Source organism: Calidris pugnax, unplaced genomic scaffold (assembly GCF_001431845.1).
Source record: "Calidris pugnax isolate Ruff unplaced genomic scaffold, ASM143184v1 scaffold13, whole genome shotgun sequence".
Taxonomy (NCBI): domain Eukaryota; kingdom Metazoa; phylum Chordata; class Aves; order Charadriiformes; family Scolopacidae; genus Calidris; species Calidris pugnax.
The window spans coordinates 20,173,489-20,197,930 of NW_015090810.1; the positions used below are offsets into that span (position 1 = coordinate 20,173,489).

Here is a 24,442-nt window from a genome sequence, read left to right on the forward strand (position 1 = left end):
AAAAAAAAAAAAAAAAGTCTTTTCCTCAACTCCAAACGGTCCCACGGTCCTGGCTTGGGAAGTGGGAGGGAAAGGGTTTTGGGGGGGGAGGGGGGGGGAAGTGCCTGAGATGTTCCCGAGCTTTTGATGTCCAAAAGGATGGGGAGGCCAGCCGGAGGCCACGGGAAAAGCTGAGGGTTAGGTGTGTCCCCCACGTGCCACTGTCCTTTTGCAGCGTGGCAATCTGAATGACATCTTGTTTGGGTTTGGTTTTCTTTTTTTTTTTTTCATTTTACTTTTAATATTGTCAGTGTTTAGCCTGGCTTCTGTGGAAAGCCGAAAGATGTGTATAAAGAAAACAAGTATAACTAAATCTCGTAGAACATAAGCAAAATACGTAAGTTTCATCTGTGAATTTCAGATGTGATGGAGCACATGCTTTTCCTCTGAATCTGCGTTGTCAGTGTTTAGCCTGGCTTCTGTGGAAAGCCGAAAGATGTGTATAAAGAAAACAAGTATAACTAAATCTCGTAGAACATAAGCAAAATACGTAAGTTTCATCTGTGAATTTCAGATGTGATGGAGCACATGCTTTTCCTCTGAATCTGCGGAGTGTGTGCTTTTCCTCTAAATCTATGGAGAACGGTCCATTTGTAGAGTATGGAAAGGTCGTGATCGTCCTGCCGCATCACGGCTGTGGTTTAAATGCACGGGGCTCGCTGCACCTGTGTGTGTGTGTACATGCGTAACGCAGCGTAGGGGAATGCTGCTGTGCTGGTCTCCTCGGGTTGGAAAGTTTCAGCTCTGCCGTTGCAGATGAGACCTGCATGGCAATAAGGGGAGAAGAGAGCCCAGGAGCACCGCATTAGAGTAAGAGCCGCTGGAAGTTTATTCCTCACGGCGTGGCTTTGGGCAGGGAGGCTCCTTGGGGCTGGCAGCGTGCTGCAGCCCTGCTCGCTGCCGCAGAGAACCTGAGACACCCCGAGAAGCATTACAGATACATTGGTTTTATTTAATCAGACCAGTACAGCCCGGACCTCTCCCCCCAACTAATTGCACGTGGTCGCATCCCTCCGTTAATGATGCAGCTGATGGTCTTCACTCCCTGAAGGGTGGTCCCATATGACCGAGGAGCTGGTGAGAGGCGCGTCAGGAGCTCGTCCGATGGCAGCCTGCTTCTGCGGTGGGCAGGTTTTGCCTTGTGGGGAGGAGGAGGAGGAGGAGTAGGGGGGGGCACAGGGTGTGGCACCATCTCCATCCTCTTCCCCCTGCGCCTCTGCCTTGGTGGCTCCTTGTCAGGGCAGGGCTGGGCTGTGTCTGCCTGCTGGGGACCTGCGGCACAGCCGGAGAGCTCTGATTTTAGTTGGGGTTTTATTCTCTCTTCCGAGGAGGAGCAAGTGAAGGTGAAGCTACAACTTATGTAATTTTTGAATTAAACAGGGCGAGGTCTTTCTGTTTGTCTGTAGTGGAAACCTGCTGAGTGTTTGCTCTCTTGATGAAGGTTTTCCTTTGAAGGCTGGGGTGGGGGTTTATAGATAATCTGGGTGCTGGTGGTGGGTTGGACCCACCATGAGTAGCATGCTCACACTCATATTTGTAAGATTTGATGTTTGGTGCAATGGTTGTGAATTCCTTGGGGGCTATGCACGGTTCTTTTTTAAAGGATGTAAAATGTCACTTCTTTGTATTTCAGGCATGATCTTAGAGTTAACAGAAAGTTCTTGAAATGTGTTAAATGTGTTATTCACGGTGGGTGACATTCAGACTTGTTTCATGGAAATCTCATGTACCAGTAAATGACTGCTTGTTGACTCAGAGAAAACATCAAACCATTTATAAGCGGTTATAAAAGAATACTTGTTTCTCATGAGATGAAGCATCAGCTTTATCTCAAGCTGCAGCATTTTCAACATGAAAGTATTAATAACTGTGTGACTTTTTCACATTGAAATATGTCCTTGGGTGAGAATCTCTGTACGTTCAGAACGCGTTCAGTGTGTGTTGGGCTTCGAAAACAAAAGGTCGGTCCATGCAGGGAGGGAGGGCTGCTGTGAGTCTGCAGAATTGTGCTTTTTCTGTGCATATAGCATGGCCCTGGGATATTGTGTGTTAGCATCCTATTTATCATATTTTTAACTGGAAATATGATTGCAGAGTTTGAATTTTCAAAGTGTTTCGTTCAGACTTAATTTCTCTCTAATCAAGTGAAAATACATGCTTGCGTATAATCGAAAAAATATGATTGCTGTCAGCTAAGCTCAAAATTAAGCTGAAAACATGTATATTTTGAAGTATCATGATGGATTGTTTCTATTTGGTACAAAAGTTACAGAGTATATAAAAGAGTATTACCCAGAACTAGACTTAAATAAGCATCGCTATGTAGTTTGAATCAGTACTGTAAAGGAAACCTTTAAAAGAGGTGAACTACTGAAAAGATGATGGATTAGCTAGGTTTTGTCACGTTTCTCTTAACTTGCAATTTCTGGTCTTGGCCGTTTCTAATGGCTGGTGTGTATATGGACACATAGCACTTCCTCTTGCTAATGTGAGAGGCTAGAAACACCCGAAGAGAAATGCTTGTTTTCTTTGGAAATACCTCAAATTTCTTAAAATGCACAACCCAGGTAGTGGGGAAGGAAGAGTGTGAGCACTTACCTTGGCTCCAGTAGGAGAAATCCTACGAGCCCTTTGCGCCTGCCCCTGCCAGTCTCAATCGTTGTCACCATAAGCATCGGTGAAGAGGAAACTCGGGAGGATTGCCGAGGACTAAATATCTCTGGAAAAGCAGAAATGGGTCAGTATTTGGGACAACTGAGTTAATCTGAGACAATGTGCTGTATAGACAGCAAACTCCATCTCTCCTACACCCTTCCTGAGTAATTGATTTAATGCAATTTGAGTAATTGTCAGCTTTTTGTCTCTGGAGGAAAAAGAACTCTTTACTTTTTACTTGGTCTTTGTATCAGCAGGGCTGGTTGTTCTTGAATAAAGAGGATAAAAGCAAAGTTATAAAAGTATAACAAAGTAAAAAAAAAAAAAAAAGAGGAAAAAACCCTGCCTTTTTACATAGATCCCTTCAATTTTTACCCTTTCCTTTATAGATCTTGGAAATACTTTGTGTGTTACAGACAGAGGATGCCTTTCAGTGGCTTCACTACCTATCAAAACTGATCTGTTAGCAAGCTGAGAAACAAAAGAAGTACTGAAATCTGCATGAGGATCACCCACCAGATGTTTGATCCTACAGAGAAAAGTCTTTATAGTTTAGAGGGTTAAAGAGGAATGTGGAAAATGGGGACTCAGACCGTGTGTGGGGGGTAAAGGGCTAGAATAAATGGAAAGCATATGTGAATATAGAGACATATTTCAGGAAGGGAGGGGAGAATGTAAAGAGAAAAAAGCAGGATACCGTTATCGATACATGCGTGTATTTGTATGAAATGTGTGTTTAATGACAAATGTGACAGAAGTGAAAAGTTATAGTAATGAGTTAGAGGTGGGAGAAAAAAGTTTGGAATGATGAATGGTTGATGGTTCTGGTTTTGGGCTATGTTAAAATCTGAACTGCCAAGGCATAGAGTGTATCTATCACTTGGCTTTTGCTGCAGCCTTTTGTGTAAATCAGGGACTGGGTTTTGATCCCAGATGGGCCACAGGTAACACGTGGGGGATATATCTGAGGTGGGAAGAGCTGACCCTGGTGGGCTCTTAGTTGGAGCCCTGTTGTTGGGTGATGGGGTGTCCATGGGAGAGAGGAAGGGCAAACACCCATCTCCAGCCCATGTCAGACCAGAACAAGCCACACACTTACGTCAGCGGTTTTGCTGTTCTCTTCAGTTGTGTCCTGCTCCCCCAGCCAGGCTCTTGCCTCTCGCAAGTCATCTTCGCCCTGGCTGTGGTCACTGGCTAGGTGCACCTTCCCTTGGGCTCCCTGGCAGGGTCCGTGTGGGGGCAGGACCCTCTGACACCATCCATCCTTCCCATCATCCAGGCATGTGGCTGAGCCTCTCTCCCCCTTCCTCTCCTCCCGATTTCGGATTATCCCTCCACATTCCTCATCCTCAGAGCTTCACTCCTTGCAGTCGCTCAGTCCTCTCCACCTCCCTGGAGGAAGGTGAGTAAATCCTGGGAGGCAAATGCATGCTGGGGTGCCCCAGCAGCCTTTCCCTGGTGGCAGGAGGTGACACCACTCCCTGCAGCTGGGGAGCATGACATTACTGGTGTTGATGGAGCAGGAGTCGTCCCTGGTGGTAGAGGTTACCTTGTTTACTCCTTATGAATCTGAGGGCAATTATGTGCAACACCTCCTGGTTTCCTAGGACATACTGGCTGCAAATAAAATCTTGTTTAATAAGCCAGCAAATGCAAACAGGCTGTGAAGAAGGGAAAAAAAAAAAAAAAAGCTCTTCCAGACCTAGAAAACATATGTTTATGTTAACTGAGAGACCTGTTCTTGCACCCTGACTCGCGTCGGAGAGTATCTGTATCTGCCAGTCTTCCCACGGAAATCGGTGAGCCTGTCTGTGAAACAAGGCTCCATTCGGTTTCGATGGAGGTGTCAAAATCTGACCCTACCAAATCATAGCTTAGGTCAGGAAGCTGTAATCTCTCTAAGGACCCTGGAGATGATTACTTCACCAGCTCCGCTGAATTCATCACTGTTTTCTTTCAATTAAGTTACTGCTGTTGCAGAGCCGGGGTTGGGGCAGGCAGTGCTCAGCCCCTCTGCTCCCCAGCACCATGAGATGGCTGCGGATGCCCCATGGCTCTGCTGGGGTCAGTATACAGACCTATATATCTATACAGAGAGAAATATTACCACTTGCGTTGGAATTATTGGCAGCAAGAAATTTAGTACCTCTGGTTTGTTCCCTGTAGTGGTCCTTAACCTTACATATCAGTAAAGAGGAGGTTTGATAAAAGTTAAGATGGTGGGGGAGCTGAGTGTGCTCTCAGGGAAGTAAGGTCTTAAGGTTTAGCCAGATGGTCAGGGTGGTGCAGGCACTGGTTGCACAGAGCGTGCTGCATGGGGAAGGTTGGGGATGGTGATGGACAGCTGCCTGGTCAGAGGTCCACACATCGCCTTGTCTCGAAGCAGAAGTAAGACACGGGTCTTGCTCCTGCTTGAGGGGCTGGCTGGCGCTAGGCACAGCTGCCTCTTGTTGTAAGCAAGTTTCTTAATTGATCGCTTTATTATGGCAGTAGGTTGCTGGTTTAACCGTATGACTTGCTAGGTGTAAAATCTGGAGAACAACCCTGGAAGCAGAGGCCCAGCCGTGGGGTCAAAAGGTGAAGTGAGATGGCAGGTTTTCTACCTTGGAATTTGTCCTTACCGTTTCTTCTGTCTCTCTCTTTTGGATCATTCCAGAAGACTGAAAGTTTTGGTTAATTATATGTACTTGAAGGGAAACACTGTAATGTAGTTTCCACGTACTGGAGCATTATTCTTGTACAGCTGGAGCTGGCAGCCTTTCATTCCCTTACCACCTCCTTTTCCTCCTAAAAATAGCAGCACACTACAGTGGGATTACAGGAGAGGCAGAAGAACGTTTCCTGAGCAACAATTTTTGCCGGATGGTGGTTGTGGTAGCATCAAGAGCAGATTTGGGGGGAGTTGGAGCGAGATATAAATAGGAACAGAACAAAATGGGACAAAACTGGGGTGGGGAGGAGGAGGCTGGTAGGTGGGACGGACGGTGAGGTTCACTGGGCTGTGTAACTGGGAGAAACCTCAGCACTTGAGTGGTTTAGGAGCTGCCGAGACAGAGCACTCAGCGGCACCGTACGGGTAGCAAACTCATGGTGCGGATGGGAGGCGCAGGCAAGATGACCTAATTTCCATCTCTGATTTCTATGATTTATTAAAGAGTTTTGCAGGCTCTCTCGTTGGAGACGTAGAGCTGGAATTTGAGGCATGGCAATTAGGAGGGTCCTTTAACACTGTGCCAGCGTGCTGTCGGGGTTTGATCGCTTACTTGCAGGGGTAGAGAGCTAAGTGTGGGTAATTCTCCGCTCCTGCAAACAGAGGTAGCAGACAGGCTCTGCTCCAGTTTAGATCTGGTGTTGACTCTGGTTTACATTGTGTGTTCAGTCCTGCCCTCAATGCCACTAAAGCTGTATGTAAATTATGCATCTACATATAATGACAATAAATAATATATTAATGTGCTACAGAGGATAGCTTGTGAAAAGTAAAAAAGGTCACCACCACCACCCCCAACCACTTCTCATGCTCATCCTATTCAGTGGCAGCCTCAAAAACTAGACAATAGTTGACTTGTCTTCATTTATTCCAATTCTGGGAATTCCCTTTCCACTTGTAGTGAGTTGGCAAAGAAGATTCAGCAGACAATGATTCCACCCCAGCAGTTGTCCAAGTCAGGGAGAAAAGACAGTGCACACCTGCTTCATCAATATATTTAAATGTATTCAACTAGGCTTTCTGTCTGCATAAACCATGTGCCTACTTGGTTTGCACGTAACTAAGTATGCCACACAATTAGTTATTGTGATGGTAAAATACTGTTATGGCTACAGTTACCTGAAAAACCTGCCTTTCTCCTGAAAGTGGTGGTGTTAAGGTTATTATTTCTGATCCGTACCCACTGACCACAGTTCTTACAAAGCCAAACCAAACCATCTGGGATTTCATGTTTAAAGTTTGAAAGCGTCTTATCTTCACTTTCTAGTAGTGTGACGTTTTTCTTGACTTGTTCTTCATTTTGCAAACTCAAAACTATTTTTCTTACACTCACACCATCTATAAACCATGAATGTTGTGCTTTGCAGTTTCTCTACTATCGTGGTAATGCAGAGCAGTAAAGTCAGCCCTTTGCTCAGCCTGAGGGGACAGTGATTGAATTAAAGATGCAGAGCTGAAGAATAAAAAGAAGGAACTTCTTTTTGAGTTTTTACCAACTTCCCACTGCTGTTCTATAGGAACAGGCATAAAATGTCTCTTTCCAGTACAGGGCAAATAGTGTGGGTTTGGGGTTACAGGCTGAGTCAAGGCTGTTGTAGTTACTGCATTATACTGGCCAGAAGGATGCCAGTGGCTTCGGTAACAGAAGTGTCTGTAGTAAAGTAAAATCTCTGCCTGGTTTTGGAGTCCCTTCTTCTTCAGCTCCTATTTTATTTTTACCTATCTGCCACACAGGCAGGGTCATTGTGTTTTCCCCATCCCTTGTTGTTCTGAATCACCTCACTCCAGTAGCAGTTTGGTTATTGCACTGTATTTTGCTGTTTGCCCACATCCATCATCTGAAGCGCTGCTTTCTAACTCTTGCTGGTGTTTCTTCTATCTAAAAAGCAAGGGAGCTGGTCGGAAAGAAGATGCCCCCATGACCTTCTGATCCTGTAATGTTCCTTCGAAGAACACAATCACTGTAGTTATGCTTTCTTCTTCTAAACAGTTTGTGGAAATCGATACAAGTGTTTAATATCTCCAAAGTTCTGTAAGAAACCTTGCTGTGCCTTTTTTTTTTTTTTGTTAGTTTGTTTTTTTAGTAAAAAGAATGCTGGCATGCAACAGATGATGCAGCAATAAGCCATCATGTTATAAAGATACAAATTTCACTAAAAAAATATCTGTCGTTCTCAAGCTTCCAAATAGTTATAAAGGGATAAAATAGATATATTTTCCGCATACTACATTACATGGTTTACTAAAAGCTCTTTCCTACCTTCTTTTAAGGCACGCCAGGGCTATCGTTTTTCCTAACCCACTGAACTGCATGTCTACTTCCTTAATAGTGTCCTCTGCTCCTGGGATATTATTGTAAGAAGAAAAATCTCTGCAGGATGGGACTTGGCAAACAAGTCAAGGTCTCAGCCAAGGAACTGCATTGTCTGTTCGTTTTCTAAACAAAAGTAGTTCAGCCAAAGGCGAGTGTTTTGTATCTAGTTTCCACTGCCTGTATTTTGATTTTGTAAAGTAGACATGATAAGCAATTATTTCTCCTTACATGCCGTTGTTTAAAAAATACTAGTGGTTAAATGTTTCTTAATTAAATGTTGGCTGCTGAGCCTGAAAGAAACTGTCCAGAAATTCTAAAGGGATAGCACAAACATTAATAAGAGTCTGAATAAGTGTTTACATGATGAACAGGATTATTTCCTACTTAAGAACATACGTTTGAAAAGTGAGCTGAGCAGAAGTCACTCTTGGACTAGTGGCACGTTTAAGACCAACATCTTGACACTCAAGCAAAGAATCCTGCTTTCTGGTGGCATTTGGCCTTCGTTTTAAGACCTGATATATAACATACTCTAACCTACTATTCTGAAATTATAGTGTATGGAAATCCCATTTTAAGTTACTCTGTGGAAATTTTTAGAACTTTTTTTTCTGTCTGAACTCTGGTAAGACACATAATAAGGAAATTATCAATCAGTAATATTAAAGAGAAACAAAATTAGTACCTAACAGTATTATTTAATGTCACTTAAGATGACAGCTCTGCAAAATGCATGGTATCTTCCAGAACTGGTGTGGCAAGGCACCATGACAAGGGTACTCTGTTAGAAAAAGGCAACTCCTTGAAAAGTTAGCGAGAACTTGAAATATTTATTGCCTTTCATGGGGAAATGAAGTAGTGGCTGATAATAGGGAAGACTTCCATTCAGGTGGGAGTGTAAAGTTCCTCAAGCTCCTTGGTCCTCCCTGCAAGAACTGCCAGTACAGCACAAACCGCTCTTTCCAGGTGCAGATAAAGCCTTCAGCTTTGATTCTCTGTTGCCTTTCTTGCAAACCGCAGCATTTCTTATCGGTGGGGCTGCTCAAGGTCCTCCCTTGCTTTGGAAAACTGAAGCTGGGGGTGTTGCAGCGAGGACAAGGACAGAGGTTCCTAGCCCTCCTGGCTGCTTCACCCTGGGGTGCTGCAAGACGCCGCTTACCCATCTCAGGGAAGTTCTGAGGTAGCTCCTGGGGCTGGTGACTGACTGTTCCACTTGATTCTTTGTTGTAGGTGCTGCGAAGATTAATAATTCAATTTGTCAGGTGAAAATTTAAATTGCACCAGCCACACCTCTTGTAGAGTTATCCTGTGATTAAAAATGACAAACAGTTTTCAATGAAACACAGTTTTCACATTTTCCTAACCTCTCAAAGCATACGTATTTGAGGTTTAATTGTGTCACATGCACTCTTCAAAATTCACCTTTAAAATTACATGTTTAACATAAGGAGGGAGAAAAGTTTCACCTATAGTTTAGATAGAACTGAAAGCATTTTAATTTCTACTTAAACTGTTGACCTTTCTTGCCTTGCCGCTAGGAACAAGTCATAGCTGTCCAAGCTTTGAATTTTTGCACCTGTCTGGTATGATCTCTTTGCTGAGCAGCGACGCTTTGAGACTTGACAAGCCCCGAATGATTAATCTTCTGGTAGCCTACCAAAATAGCCTTACAGTAGCTGCTAAATCCTGTGCAGTTACTGAAACATTTTGTAACGCTAAAACCTTAATATGAAATTTTTAACCTCAACCAGGGGCTAAAACTGGAAGTGAACACCTTCCTTTCCTGAAGGTGCCCCCACTTTGTGTAAATAGGAGATAACGTTCAGCAAGGCTGCAGCCTTCATCCCCTCTGAAACCAGCTGGTGGTTTCGAAAATGCGAGGGCTGGATCTAAGCACGCAATTTATCCCTTGCCACGTGAGGGAAAAGGTGAATCCAAAGCACACTGGGACTCCTAAACATGTTAAGAGGAGACCATGGGGGTGGCTAACCCCAAACACCCCTACGTCTTCGTCAGCAGGTGAGGTGATTGCTGCGGGCTGGTGGGGTGGCCAGTGGCTGCTGGCCAGATGTGTTACGAGTGGAGCCTCCTCACCATTGGCAATGATAGTGCTTTGGCGGTCAAGCAGATGTTGCCTTTGCTCTGTAACAGATAATATTTGGAGATGTTTGCTCCTGGTTTGCAGTGCCGTGGAGTTGCAGAGCTCTGGGATTGAGGATGCTGTGCGTGGTTATCCAGCTTTCAGGTTTGGGGTGGGGGAGCTTTGTGGACTCAGAGGCTGAGCAGATGTCCCAGACATTCAGGGCTCGCAAAAGGAACATAGGTTTGTGGCTGGCTGGTGGGGTTTTCCTGTCCTGGATCTGCAGGGCTTGTGGTCATTGATCTCCTGATGCCCACAGGGTGTGTGCACTGGGTGTTATGCTGCCCCGACCTGCTCTGTTTGCTCTGTTCAGCTGTGCCCCCATGTCGTGTCATGTCGTGTTACCCAAGAAATACACTGTTTCCTTCAGAGATCTTCTCCCTTCCTTTTTCAACAGCGAAGCCATTAATTTTCTCATAAAATATCAAGTCCCCTTGAACTCTGCAACAATAGCATCAGGCAACAATGTTGCCAACCATCGCTACTATTCAAGTAATCATTTCCATGAATGCGAAAACCAGATTTTCAAGATTGAAGTGCTAACCCCAATTTACTGTTGCAATCTAAAGAAAGATGTTTGGTCTATCATTCCATTTATTCAGAAGGTCTTTCCAAATCTTAATTCTTTCATCTCAGGGCTGCTGTTTAAATTTGGGCTTGGATTGAACAGCTTCGTAAGTGATGGTGGTGATTATACAGCTCTTTCCAGTGTATTTTCCATGCAAAATGTGGAAGAACTTGCAGCGTTTATCCATCAGTTTTCAAGCTCTTTGCACTCTGCCTATTGGCACTATAAAAATGCATTAGTTTAATTATTAAGATAATACTATTTGGCCATTTAATTTTCCTAGTAAAAGATGGGACAATTTGTAAGTGAATGGAAGGTTTTTAGCCTAAAACCTGTCAGTGTAAGAGGCTTTGGTCCTAGCCCATAGTCTTGGAAATTGGAAAAAGAGCTTTTTAGGGACTGCTTAAAAACAAATGATGGATATTGGTGCCATCTCCGAGTGCAGCAGCTGGAAAGTTTAATTATAGGCTGGAAAGTCAGTTAGGGATTAAGGAAAGTGTTAGCAGAAGGGGTGAATGCTAATGACAGCTGTTTGCTGTGGGCTTCAGGGAGGCAAAGTACTTATAGAGTAGGGACAAAGTTATGCTAGCTTTGAACATCCAAAAACTCCAAGTCACCTGCTCCTTGACACATGAACCTGGCTTGTATGAAATCATTTTAAGGGCTTGCACACAGGCAGAGGTGTGTGTAGAGGCTGGGAGGGTGGAAATTCCTGCTTTTTGTTTCAGAGTCCTCAGCATGGGTGAGCTTGTGTTCACTGCTGGAAAATGGCACCTGGGCCAGGGATAAATATAAACCGGGGGAGAAGCATGTGCCCGTGTCTGCATTAGGCGGGGGCATTGGCCTGAGAGAGGGAGACCCGTGCAGTGAAATGTTCCGGGCTGAGGACCTGACACCCACGTGCTTTGCACTGGCTTCACTCCGGTCCCGAGGCTGCCCGTGCCTGCCCAGACCTGCAAACCAAAACGAGTTAGAAAACCCCATGCCACCGGGCGTGGGGATTGTGAGCAAACTGTAGCTCAAGTTGCAAAGCCACACTGGTAATTTCGAGGGCAAATTCCAAATCCTTTTGCCTTTACAAGTGTATAGGTTGGGAAATAGCTCTGCGTCTGCTTAGGGTACCTTTAAGTCCTGTTGTACAGATCAGGCAGCACTGCCTGGTGCAAATTGCTAGGACAGTTATAGCCCATACAGTGTTAAGGCTGATTCAGTTTTCCCTTTCTGTCACTTTTCTTAGGATTGAGTTCAGGTTTTTTGATTCAAGTACACGCACTGTGGTCTGAAAATAGCTCCTTTTTTTTCTTTTTCTGTAGCACAGGTTTTTCACTATATAAATTTTGTTTGAATGAGGAGGAGTTGGAAGGGATGTGTGCCAGACTTAAGCTTGCTAGGTGCATACATGACTTAAGGAAACTGCAAACACACTATAGTAACCAGAGGTCATCCTCTGAGAGGACAAAGAATGATAACAAGCCATCTTTTGGGAAAAAACAAACAAAAAAACAACCAAAACAAACCAAAAACCGACACTGAAAACAAAACAAAAAAACCCAAACACCCAAAAGCAACCAAAAAACACACCCTGCAGAAACCAAAACAAAAATGCTTTGAAGAGTGTTTAAAACTGACATGCAGTTGTGACTTGGTGGAGTTTCTATTCTTATATCAAAGTGTAATAGCATATATGGAGAAGTTTGGGTTTATCTCTGGGTGTGAGTTTTAAGATAGCCTTTTATTCAGCTGCAGTAATAGATCTACTGTATCTTACAGAGTGCTGTGGCCTGAGCATTGAAAGAGTAAACTAAGGGAATAGTCTTCCTCATAAAATCAAACTAATTTGAACATACGGCATTAATTCTAATACATTTCATAGATTTATACCTGTATGTGATCTTCCTTGACAATTAAAAGCTTGTAGAGCACAAAAATGTGTATAGTTTAATAAGGTACAAAATTGTCCATATGAGACTTCTTGGTTTTGCAATAGCAAGGTTGTTGAAAAAGGTAATAATTCAGCATAATTGAATATGACTGGCCACAATGAATGTATGGCTGCAGTGTATAGGGTAGCATGGATGGCGGCTTGAAAAATAACTGTATGATCTTCATACCAAAAATTGGCAGCTTTTGAGTACTTGCTGATTTCGGTTAAAAGTGTAGTGGGTTGGTAGTGGAGTTGAAGTGGCTGGTTATCCTACGGGTGGTATTTTGGAGGTGGCTAGGGGTGGCCGTGGCACTCGAGGGCTGCTGGCTCCATCTTTAGCTCAGTTGCTTCCCGCTTGCCAGGGAGGGACAAAGGTATTTCCACCTCTCTTTCTTGGAGGGCTGACGGTCCTTGGGAAGCTCTCTGGCAATGGAAAGAAAACTCTTCCTGCGGTATTTAAAATGCTGGACTGGAGTTCACAGCAGGAGTTTCCTCTCCTCTGAAGTGTGAGCGGAGGGGGGCGGAGGAAAAAAAAAAAAGAAAAAACCTAATAAAATACGGCTGACTTTGGGCATCGTGAAACTGCATACTTGAACCTGGTTTACTTAAGGTTATGTCAGCATAGGTCAAGCAGCTTGCTGAACTGCAGATGAAATAATAAGAAATAAAAAGAACTCTCATCTTCCTGAAGGCAGCATGCTTTTATGAGACTGTAAAAGATTACAAACGGGGTGGAACAGGGAAGAGCCTCCAGTACGTGTGTTTTGGGAGTTGTGCCCTTTGTCATATGCTTGCGTGTGAGTGTGTATGCGTGAGCAAGAGAAGAAATCCTTAACTTGCTCTTTCTGCAGGCTGCTGGGGTTCTTGGTGTTGTTTAGGTTTTGTTTCCCAGTTGATTCTTTTTCCCCCAAGCTTGGAAAACCCATTAATTACAGCTGTAATTCTCAGGCTTAGATGCAGTTCTGGGCACAAAGAACCTTGCCATGTTTCTGGTCTTATTTAGTACTAATGGATTAGACAAAAAAAAATAAAATCTTAGAGCCCCACCCTGAAATATTGCAAGCTGCTTTTCTTCTTAAGAACTCCTAAATATCCAAGTCCACACTTGCATCTACTTAAGCCAGCTTGAACTAGCTTCTCTGCAAGTTTTCAGTCGTCTGAATGCCAGCCATTGTCTAGCGACTGGTTTGAATGAAATGGTATCCTATATTGGCCTGTCAGCCCCTTCCTTGGCGTTGTGTCCTCGTGGCACGCTCACTGTTGGTACCAGAGGTGGGAAGAGTAGATGTTCTCCTTAGTGGTGCGATGTAGATGGGGGTTTTGTTCCCTCTTAGGAAACCTGTATCAAAACTGTTCTTCACATACAGGTTAAAGGAATCGGCCTCAATCAGTCTTTTGATTTTCCATTTTTCATGGGCATCTAGTTCATTTCATGAGTGTATTAAGGTCCCCAGATTAACCTGAAATTGCAGTCTTTCCTCACCATTTAACTTTTGGTTCAGTAAGGGTTTAGGCAAACATTTGCTAGCAGACCGAAAGGGACCTGACACTTCTGTCGCAAATAACTTTTCCCCAACAGCACCGCTTGTGTTGAAACAGTTTGGGTTCTGGCTTGCAGCCATGGGTTCACCTAAGCATATTACAAGAAGTGACAGGTAGACAGAAGTAATACATATTTTAATGTGCTTGACTCGGCTAGAGACCATAAAATGGGCTAGACTAGACTTTCCTTTCCCAGCAGATGTGAGCTTGCTCCCAATTTATTAATAAGTTACGACACTGCCAGCACTGCCACTCGGGTCATCTTAATGGCCTTGAGGCTCTTGAAAGCAAACAAGAATGTCAAGTTCCTGTGTTTTTTGGAAGACGTTCTCAGCTCCTCTGAAACTGCTACAGAAAACCTGCTGGGAGGTCAGCCCAGCCAAATTGTTAATGTCCCTAACCCCTGCCAGGGACTGCGGTGACTGTCTCTGGAGTGGGTATTTCAGCAGTGGATGGAAGCTACAAGTGAAATTGGAAATGTTTCCAGTTGGTACTCCCTAATATTTTAATAAATAAGAGGGTATTGTGGCTTGAATGTACTTCGCATACAGAGAGCCACAGTTGTTCTAGTATAAATCAAGTGCACTCTGCTACTGAAACTGGATCTCGTACATTAATAAATACTTTACTCGGCACAAAAGACAGAACTGTTTAAATATAAAATGAAAAAAATTGAATAGTATCTACCTAGCAGATGGGTTTTTTCCTTACTTTTTATCAACTATAATGTAGTTAAGATAGTTTTCTTCCACTTGGGAGATCTCTAGGAAGGAGTTTGGAGAAAACAGTGTGGGATTATGAACGGATCAAAGGCTAAAACTAAGTTGGTAAGTATCATAACATGGTGAAATATTGAACTCTTTACTACCAGGGCGTATGAAGGAGTATTGTTTTCAGATATAAAGCTATCCTTGCAATCTGTTGTCCTGGGTTGAGCGACACAGGACTAACTTTTCTTCTAGTGTTGGGGAAAACTGCACTTTTAGAATACTCTGGTGCCTGAATTCATGAAAATATTTACTTTATAGCCAGCTAGGCTCTGTGGGATTCAAGGTCTTAGTGTTTTCGAGCTTTGCCAGGTGCAGGGAGGAGGAGGAGCGAGGCCTGGGCATTTGACCCAGGCTGGCCAACAGGATTATTTCATACCATGAGCATCACATTCAATATAAATTAGAAAAGTTTGCTGCGTAGCTCTCTCTCCATTGATGGTGGCAGGTTCAGAGAACTCCTTGCCCTGGTGCCGGACCCCTGAGGCCTTCCCTTCCTCCTGAAGCCGTTGCGCTTGCAGTGTCCGACATTTGCTGTCCCTGCTGGGAGTGCACAGCTTCCTGCTGAGAGAATTGGCTGAGTATAATTCTTGTACATCTTATATTAGTATCAGGATTAATATGGGTTCTGTGGCATTATTGTTAATTATATAGTCTTATCCTATTAAATCTATTTATGTTGCAACCCTTATGCTTCCTTGCTTTCCCTGATTCCCCTTTCTGGGCAGGGAAGGGTCATCGGGTGGTAGAATAATTGTATAAATGACAATAAATTGTTATGGGTTTTCTCAAACCATAGCATCTGTTCAGCACCAGTAAGCACAGTTGATCTTCAGCTGAAAGGAGGGTTTGGAGGCTATTGCTTGGAAATGAGGTGGACCGATGGGAAGGAGAACAGAGGAGAGAGAAAAGAGCCTGAGAGAGGGCTAAAAATAGGACTTGCCAGAAGAGGCAGAGGAGAGAGAGTGGTCTGAGGGGCAAACGGCAGCCATCTGCAAGCCACAGAGCCGTGTTACACATCCACTGTCATCAGGGTGAGGAGGAGTGTGCCTACATTTCAAGTAGGAAGAATTAGGTCTGACATTTGGGAAAATTTTCCTAAACAGTAAGGCTAGGGAGTCAATGGAATAAATGGCCTGTGGGGAACACTTCAGCATTGTGGGATTTTTAATAACAGGTGACATAAATATATACCTGGTAGAGTTTAGGCAAGGGGGGCTGGGAAGGGGACCATGAAGCGTGCAAGACACTTTGAAATTATGAGCCCCCTAATTAAAATCCAGCACATATCTGACGTGCTTGTTTTGTTGGTGTTGCTTCTGGCATAATTGCTTGGCTGTATCTCTCTAAAAAAGTTTGGTGGCTGCTGCAGTCAGGATAATGAATGCTGTTTTGGAGCCAGGGAAATGATTATTTGGTTTCTTGCTTCTTTACAAACCTTTAAAATAGACAAAAAAAAAAAAAATTCCCTGCTCCTTGACACATGAACCTGGCTTGTATGAAATCATTTTAAGGGCTTGCACACAGGCAGAGGTGTGTGTAGAGGCTGGGAGGGTGGAAATTCCTGCTTTTTGTTTCAGAGTCCTCAGCATGGGTGAGCTTGTGTTCACTGCTGGAAAATGGCACCTGGGCCAGGGATAAATATAAACCGGGGGAGAAGCATGTGCCCGTGTCTGCATTAGGCGGGGGCATTGGCCTGAGAGAGGGAGACCCGTGCAGTGAAATGTTCCGGGCTGAGGACCTGACACCCACGTGCTTTGCACTGGCTTCACTCCGGTCCCGAGGCTGCCCGTGCCTGCCCAGACCTGCAAACCAAAACGAGTTAGAAAACCCCATGCCACCGGGCGTGGGGATTGTGAGCAAACTGTAGCTCAAGTTGCAAAGCCACACTGGTAATTTCGAGGGCAAATTCCAAATCCTTTTGCCTTTACAAGTGTATAGGTTGGGAAATAGCTCTGCGTCTGCTTAGGGTACCTTTAAGTCCTGTTGTACAGATCAGGCAGCACTGCCTGGTGCAAATTGCTAGGACAGTTATAGCCCATACAGTGTTAAGGCTGATTCAGTTTTCCCTTTCTGTCACTTTTCTTAGGATTGAGTTCAGGTTTTTTGATTCAAGTACACGCACTGTGGTCTGAAAATAGCTCCTTTTTTTTCTTTTTCTGTAGCACAGGTTTTTCACTATATAAATTTTGTTTGAATGAGGAGGAGTTGGAAGGGATGTGTGCCAGACTTAAGCTTGCTAGGTGCATACATGACTTAAGGAAACTGCAAACACACTATAGTAACCAGAGGTCATCCTCTGAGAGGACAAAGAATGATAACAAGCCATCTTTTGGGAAAAAACAAACAAAAAAACAACCAAAACAAACCAAAAACCGACACTGAAAACAAAACAAAAAAACCCAAACACCCAAAAGCAACCAAAAAACACACCCTGCAGAAACCAAAACAAAAATGCTTTGAAGAGTGTTTAAAACTGACATGCAGTTGTGACTTGGTGGAGTTTCTATTCTTATATCAAAGTGTAATAGCATATATGGAGAAGTTTGGGTTTATCTCTGGGTGTGAGTTTTAAGATAGCCTTTTATTCAGCTGCAGTAATAGATCTACTGTATCTTACAGAGTGCTGTGGCCTGAGCATTGAAAGAGTAAACTAAGGGAATAGTCTTCCTCATAAAATCAAACTAATTTGAACATACGGCATTAATTCTAATACATTTCATAGATTTATACCTGTATGTGATCTTCCTTGACAATTAAAAGCTTGTAGAGCACAAAAATGTGTATAGTTTAATAAGGTACAAAATTGTCCATATGAGACTTCTTGGTTTTGCAATAGCAAGGTTGTTGAAAAAGGTAATAATTCAGCATAATTGAATATGACTGGCCACAATGAATGTATGGCTGCAGTGTATAGGGTAGCATGGATGGCGGCTTGAAAAATAACTGTATGATCTTCATACCAAAAATTGGCAGCTTTTGAGTACTTGCTGATTTCGGTTAAAAGTGTAGTGGGTTGGTAGTGGAGTTGAAGTGGCTGGTTATCCTACGGGTGGTATTTTGGAGGTGGCTAGGGGTGGCCGTGGCACTCGAGGGCTGCTGGCTCCATCTTTAGCTCAGTTGCTTCCCGCTTGCCAGGGAGGGACAAAGGTATTTCCACCTCTCTTTCTTGGAGGGCTGACGGTCCTTGGGAAGCTCTCTGGCAATGGAAAGAAAACTCTTCCTGCGGTATTTAAAATGCTGGACTGGAGTTCACAGCAGGAGTTTCCTCTCCTCTGAAGTGTGAGCGGAGGGGGGCGGAGGAAAAAAAAAAAAGAAAAAACCTAATAAAATACGGCTGACTTTGGGCATCGTGAAACTGCATACTTGAACCTGGTTTACTTAAGGTTATGTCAGCATAGGTCAAGCAGCTTGCTGAACTGCAGATGAAATAATAAGAAATAAAAAGAACTCTCATCTTCCTGAAGGCAGCATGCTTTTATGAGACTGTAAAAGATTACAAACGGGGTGGAACAGGGAAGAGCCTCCAGTACGTGTGTTTTGGGAGTTGTGCCCTTTGTCATATGCTTGCGTGTGAGTGTGTATGCGTGAGCAAGAGAAGAAATCCTTAACTTGCTCTTTCTGCAGGCTGCTGGGGTTCTTGGGATTGTTTAGGTTTTGTTTCCCAGTTGATTCTTTTTCCCCCAAGCTTGGAAAACCCATTAATTACAGCTGTAATTCTCAGGCTTAGATGCAGTTCTGGGCACAAAGAACCTTGCCATGTTTCTGGTCTTATTTAGTACTAATGGATTAGACAAAAAAAAATAAAATCTTAGAGCCCCACCCTGAAATATTGCAAGCTGCTTTTCTTCTTAAGAACTCCTAAATATCCAAGTCCACACTTGCATCTACTTAAGCCAGCTTGAACTAGCTTCTCTGCAAGTTTTCAGTCGTCTGAATGCCAGCCATTGTCTAGCGACTGGTTTGAATGAAATGGTATCCTATATTGGCCTGTCAGCCCCTTCCTTGGCGTTGTGTCCTCGTGGCACGCTCACTGTTGGTACCAGAGGTGGGAAGAGTAGATGTTCTCCTTAGTGGTGCGATGTAGATGGGGGTTTTGTTCCCTCTTAGGAAACCTGTATCAAAACTGTTCTTCACATACAGGTTAAAGGAATCGGCCTCAATCAGTCTTTTGATTTTCCATTTTTCATGGGCATCTAGTTCATTTCATGAGTGTATTAAGGTCCCCAGATTAACCTGAAATTGCAGTCTTTCCTCACCATTTAACTTTTGGTTCAGTAAGGGTTTAGGCAAACATTTGCCAGCAGACCGAAAGGGACCTGACACTTCTGTCGCAAATAACTTTTCCCCAACAGCACCGCTTGTGTTGAAACAGTTTGGGTTCTGGCTTGCAGCCATGGGTTCACCTAAGCATATTACAAGAAGTGACAGGTAGACAGAAGTAATACATATTTTAATGTGCTTGACTCGGCTAGAGACCATAAAATGGGCTAGACTAGACTTTCCTTTCCCAGCAGATGTGAGCTTGCTCCCAATTTATTAATAAGTTACGACACTGCCAGCACTGCCACTCGGGTCATCTTAATGGCCTTGAGGCTCTTGAAAGCAAACAAGAATGTCAAGTTCCTGTGTTTTTTGGAAGACGTTCTCAGCTCCTCTGAAACTGCTACAGAAAACCTGCTGGGAGGTCAGCCCAGCCAAATTGCTAATGTCCCTAACCCCTGCCAGGGACTGCGGTGACTGTCTCTGGAGTGGGTATTTCAGCAGTGGATGGAAGCTACAAGTGAAATTGGAAATGTTTCCAGTTGGTACTCCCTAATATTTTAATAAATAAGAGGGTATTGTGGCTTGAATGTACTTCGCATACAGAGAGCCACAGTTGTTCTAGTATAAATCAAGTGCACTCTGCTACTGAAACTGGATCTCGTACATTAATAAATACTTTACTCGGCACAAAAGACAGAACTGTTTAAATATAAAATGAAAAAAATTGAATAGTATCTACCTAGCAGATGGGTTTTTTCCTTACTTTTTATCAACTATAATGTAGTTAAGATAGTTTTCTTCCACTTGGGAGATCTCTAGGAAGGAGTTTGGAGAAAACAGTGTGGGATTATGAACGGATCAAAGGCTAAAACTAAGTTGGTAAGTATCATAACATGGTGAAATATTGAACTCTTTACTACCAGGGCGTATGAAGGAGTATTGTTTTCAGATATAAAGCTATCCTTGCAATCTGTTGTCCTGGGTTGAGCGACACAGGACTAACTTTTCTTCTAGTGTTGGGGAAAACTGCACTTTTAGAATACTCTGGTGCCTGAATTCATGAAAATATTTACTTTATAGCCAGCTAGGCTCTGTGGGATTCAAGGTCTTAGTGTTTTCGAGCTTTGCCAGGTGCAGGGAGGAGGAGGAGCGAGGCCTGGGCATTTGACCCAGGCTGGCCAACAGGATTATTTCATACCATGAGCATCACATTCAATATAAATTAGAAAAGTTTGCTGCGTAGCTCTCTCTCCATTGATGGTGGCAGGTTCAGAGAACTCCTTGCCCTGGTGCCGGACCCCTGAGGCCTTCCCTTCCTCCTGAAGCCGTTGCGCTTGCAGTGTCCGACATTTGCTGTCCCTGCTGGGAGTGCACAGCTTCCTGCTGAGAGAATTGGCTGAGTATAATTCTTGTACATCTTATATTAGTATCAGGATTAATATGGGTTCTGTGGCATTATTGTTAATTATATAGTCTTATCCTATTAAATCTATTTATGTTGCAACCCTTATGCTTCCTTGCTTTCCCTGATTCCCCTTTCTGGGCAGGGAAGGGTCATCGGGTGGTAGAATAATTGTATAAATGACAATAAATTGTTATGGGTTTTCTCAAACCATAGCATCTGTTCAGCACCAGTAAGCACAGTTGATCTTCAGCTGAAAGGAGGGTTTGGAGGCTATTGCTTGGAAATGAGGTGGACCGATGGGAAGGAGAACAGAGGAGAGAGAAAAGAGCCTGAGAGAGGGCTAAAAATAGGACTTGCCAGAAGAGGCAGAGGAGAGAGAGTGGTCTGAGGGGCAAACGGCAGCCATCTGCAAGCCACAGAGCCGTGTTACACATCCACTGTCATCAGGGTGAGGAGGAGTGTGCCTACATTTCAAGTAGGAAGAATTAGGTCTGACATTTGGGAAAATTTTCCTAAACAGTAAGGCTAGGGAGTCAATGGAATAAATGGCCTGTGGGGAACACTTCAGCATTGTGGGATTTTTAATAACAGGTGACATAAATATATACCTGGTAGAGTTTAGGCAAGGGGGGCTGGGAAGGGGACCATGAAGCACTGGTGCAAGACACTTTGAAATTATGAGCCCCCTAATTAAAATCCAGCACATATCTGACGTGCTTGTTTTGTTGGTGTTGCTTCTGGCATAATTGCTTGGCTGTATCTCTCTAAAAAAGTTTGGTGGCTGCTGCAGTCAGGATAATGAATGCTGTTTTGGAGCCAGGGAAATGATTATTTGGTTTCTTGCTTCTTTACAAACCTTTAAAATAGACAAAAAAAAAAAAAATTTTAAGGGTAAGGTTTCTGTGGCCTCAGCTGTGGTGAAACACATGCATATAGCAAAGGCGACAGCGAGCAGAGTGGGTTGGACCCCAGCTGCAGGGTACCACTTCCCCAGGGCATTCATCACATCCAGGGAGGGGGTGGATTACTTCATTCATTTTTTAGTTCAGATGTAATGGCCATGTGAATATTGGCATGGAGATTTCTGTCCCTGCAGAAAACAGACTGCAGAGTGAACAGAAAAGGGGAAGGAGAGGTGAAAGCAGCTCTTGTAATTTATCTACTATCAGCTGTAGCTGCTAGAAGAAATTTTTGGGTGTTGAACAGCAATTTATGATGAAGTAGGGAGTAATTCTCTGTATTTTCTGCATATTTATTAGCTTCTGAGAAAGATGAATTGTGCACTAAAATACCAGAATTATTTGATAAGTTAAACTTTGAAGTTATCAATGCCTTTTTGAGCAAATCTTTTCAGTAAGGAGTGAGATAGTTACTTTTTTTTTTTTTCTCCCCTACACTACCACATAATGTAGAATATAAATAAACCAAACTTTACACACTGTGATCTTAAGGATGCTGAAAGAAATGGATTGGCATAAAATAATCAGTAGATAAAATGCACAGCCATACTTTATCACATGCCCAGAGAGTCTTGCATTGATTTCTGTAGAACATCAGGAGGAAGGATTGGAAAAGCCACCATTTACGGACCTGTTTTAGAGAATTGGGCACTTTCCTGATTAGCATGAGACAAGTTTAAAACTCAGCATGCAGAACAGGGTCTCATATTGAAGTCTTTAATTTTATTTCTGAATTGTAGGATTCTCCCTTAAATTAAGGTAGATCATTTGGATTTTTTAGGAGCTACCAAATTAGTGATTTGTAGCCTTAAAAATGCGCTATCAAACGTTTACTAGAGCTATGTATAGGAAAAAGTACATGGGGAAGAAAATAATCTAGGTTGTGAAGTCATTCATCTCTGAGGAAATAGCAGCATCCAGCTTAATTACCTTCACTTACACTTTCAAATGATCAGCTTGATACAGAATAGATTTTTATTTTTTTTTAAATGCTCAACTCCGTTGAGTAACCTAGAATGATTTCTGTCACTTTCTTTTTTGAGTCCCCTATGATTTAAAAAGAGGTTTTTTCCTATTGCTGCTGCTGCCAGAGTTTTTCTGTTCCCTCTCACTCTCATTTTTGTGATTAAGCTGCATCACTGTCACTCTCTTATTCTCCCCCTCCTTCTTTCCTCCCCCATTTTTTCTGACCACTGTCTTGTGGTAGCACTTCAAGCCACTTGGCTGTCCCCCTTGCCCCAGCCCTGTCTGTCCTTTCTGAGCTGCTGTCGCTTCTATGTGTCTTAAGTCCAAGATAGTCATACACATCGAGGAGGAGTTGCCAGATTTGGTGACATCCATCTTCAGAGACGGCATAATCCAGTATAATACTGGGTCAGGAGTATGTAGTGTAATTACTGTATAGCTGTATGTATAGCTTTTCAGGGTTTAATAGGTAAAAAGGGTAAGACTATTTTCTTTGTCAGGCTGGATGCTGGTCTTCAAATCCTCATAGTCTAGTGTAGCTGCACAGATGGTGAAAGGTTTTGGCTTTATTGGGATGTTGCAAGATACAGAAAGCTTGCTCTTAATTCCTTTTAGAGTTCATCATGCAAAGGACCCTCAGGACTTAACTAGTATGGATTGGGACAACATGTTCACGAGTCTCCCGTGCTTTGTAAACACTTAACTAAAGCACGTAACCAAAGCGTAACTGAAGCTGGGGGAGAATCCCACGTATTCAGTGGTTTGAAGTGAGATCGCTCTGCTCTGCAGATGCCTGGATCTGCCGTCAATATTCCCGTCGGCCGTGCGTTTCCACTCTGACCGATTCGTTCCTAGAAGTCCCGGCTCCCACACCATCTGTAGGTCTTGGTTTGCATCCAGCACGTTATTTAACAGCTGGTGGTGTTGAGGCGTCGGGACCGACTGCGAGTACGTGCACTTGAGTTTTGGGGAGGGACAGGCTGGACTGCATTTTCGGAGCTGGCAGTTTCTCCCGGTTGATGGTTCCGGCACGCCGTCGGCTGCGTAGGGCTGGGAGGATGGGTTTGGGGTGACAGTAGAACCTGGAGCAGGGGTGCTGTGGGCTAGCTGCTGGTGGTAAATGAAGGGTATTTTTGTAATCTGTAGCGGGTAATTAAAGCGCTGGGGAGCGTGGGGATCCCAAAAGAGCTTAAGTATAAAAGGCTGGCTGTCTGATGCCACGGGTTTGGTTGTTTAGACTCGCAAGATTTTAATTTGTTTGGGGAGCCAGTGGTTTCCTGATGTGGTGCTCCAAACTGGCAAGTCTATTACTCGATATTGCAGGGTGTGTTTTATGTTCAAAGCTGACGTGAATGCCCAGGAGATTAAAATCTAAATACGAAGTGAATAATCCATTTCAGAAAAACAAAAGCCATTACGACCAAACACGCTGTGATGCCTCATCATGTAGCCTTATTGCATCAGACCCGTTTAATGCCTTCAAAAGTAGAAAAATGGAATGTAAAATTAGTATGATATTTCGGGGGTTAAAAAAAAAAAGAGGAAGATGAAGTAGAAGCGCTTTCAGCCCCAGGCCTCAGCACAATCACTCTCCTCACACAGAGCCGCCTTTATTTAACTAGACCCAGTATGGATTCAGGGGTAGTTCCTCTGTTTTTTTCACTGCCTGTGACTTCTTCCTTCCATTCGTGTCTGCCTGAGTTGGAAGTATTCCCAATTATTTTAATCCAGCGTTCCAAGAAAACCTGCAGCTCCCCAGTGATGGAGAGCGGGCGCTGGTCTGGGATGCCATGGGGGCAACCATTGCTGAAGCTCCCTGTCTCCCATGACCCATGTCGGATGGCTGCCTCTGAGAAGAAACAATTGATAACCCTCTTGAAAAAAATATTTTAAAAGGCTTAGTTCTGGGCATGTTTATGGAAAACACTGTGTCCTGCTGAAAGCTGCACATGCTTCAGGGTGGCAGGACGTGTGGGCTGGGAGCAGAGCTCTTGGCTGCAGCACTAACCTGTGTCTTGGTGGGACGGAGCAGGAGCAAGGGGTGCAAACAGCAGTGGCTGGCTGGGAGAGGCATTAGCCAGCTGGTTCTAAAGCATTCATCTTTTCTGTCCCAAACACTTGCTTTTTTCCATCTCCGAACAAGCTGGATTGGAGAAAAGGCTACAAAAATGTAAAAAAGAATCCCCC

The 24,442-nt window shown here is 43.7% G+C and overlaps 1 protein-coding gene across 7 annotated transcripts in view; it reads left to right on the top strand.

Moving 5' to 3' along the window:
• Nucleotides 1–24,442, top strand: part of EPB41L3 (erythrocyte membrane protein band 4.1-like 3) — a 135,517-nt gene that overhangs the window by 32,285 nt on the left and 78,790 nt on the right. The gene's annotated exons all lie outside the window — the stretch shown is intronic.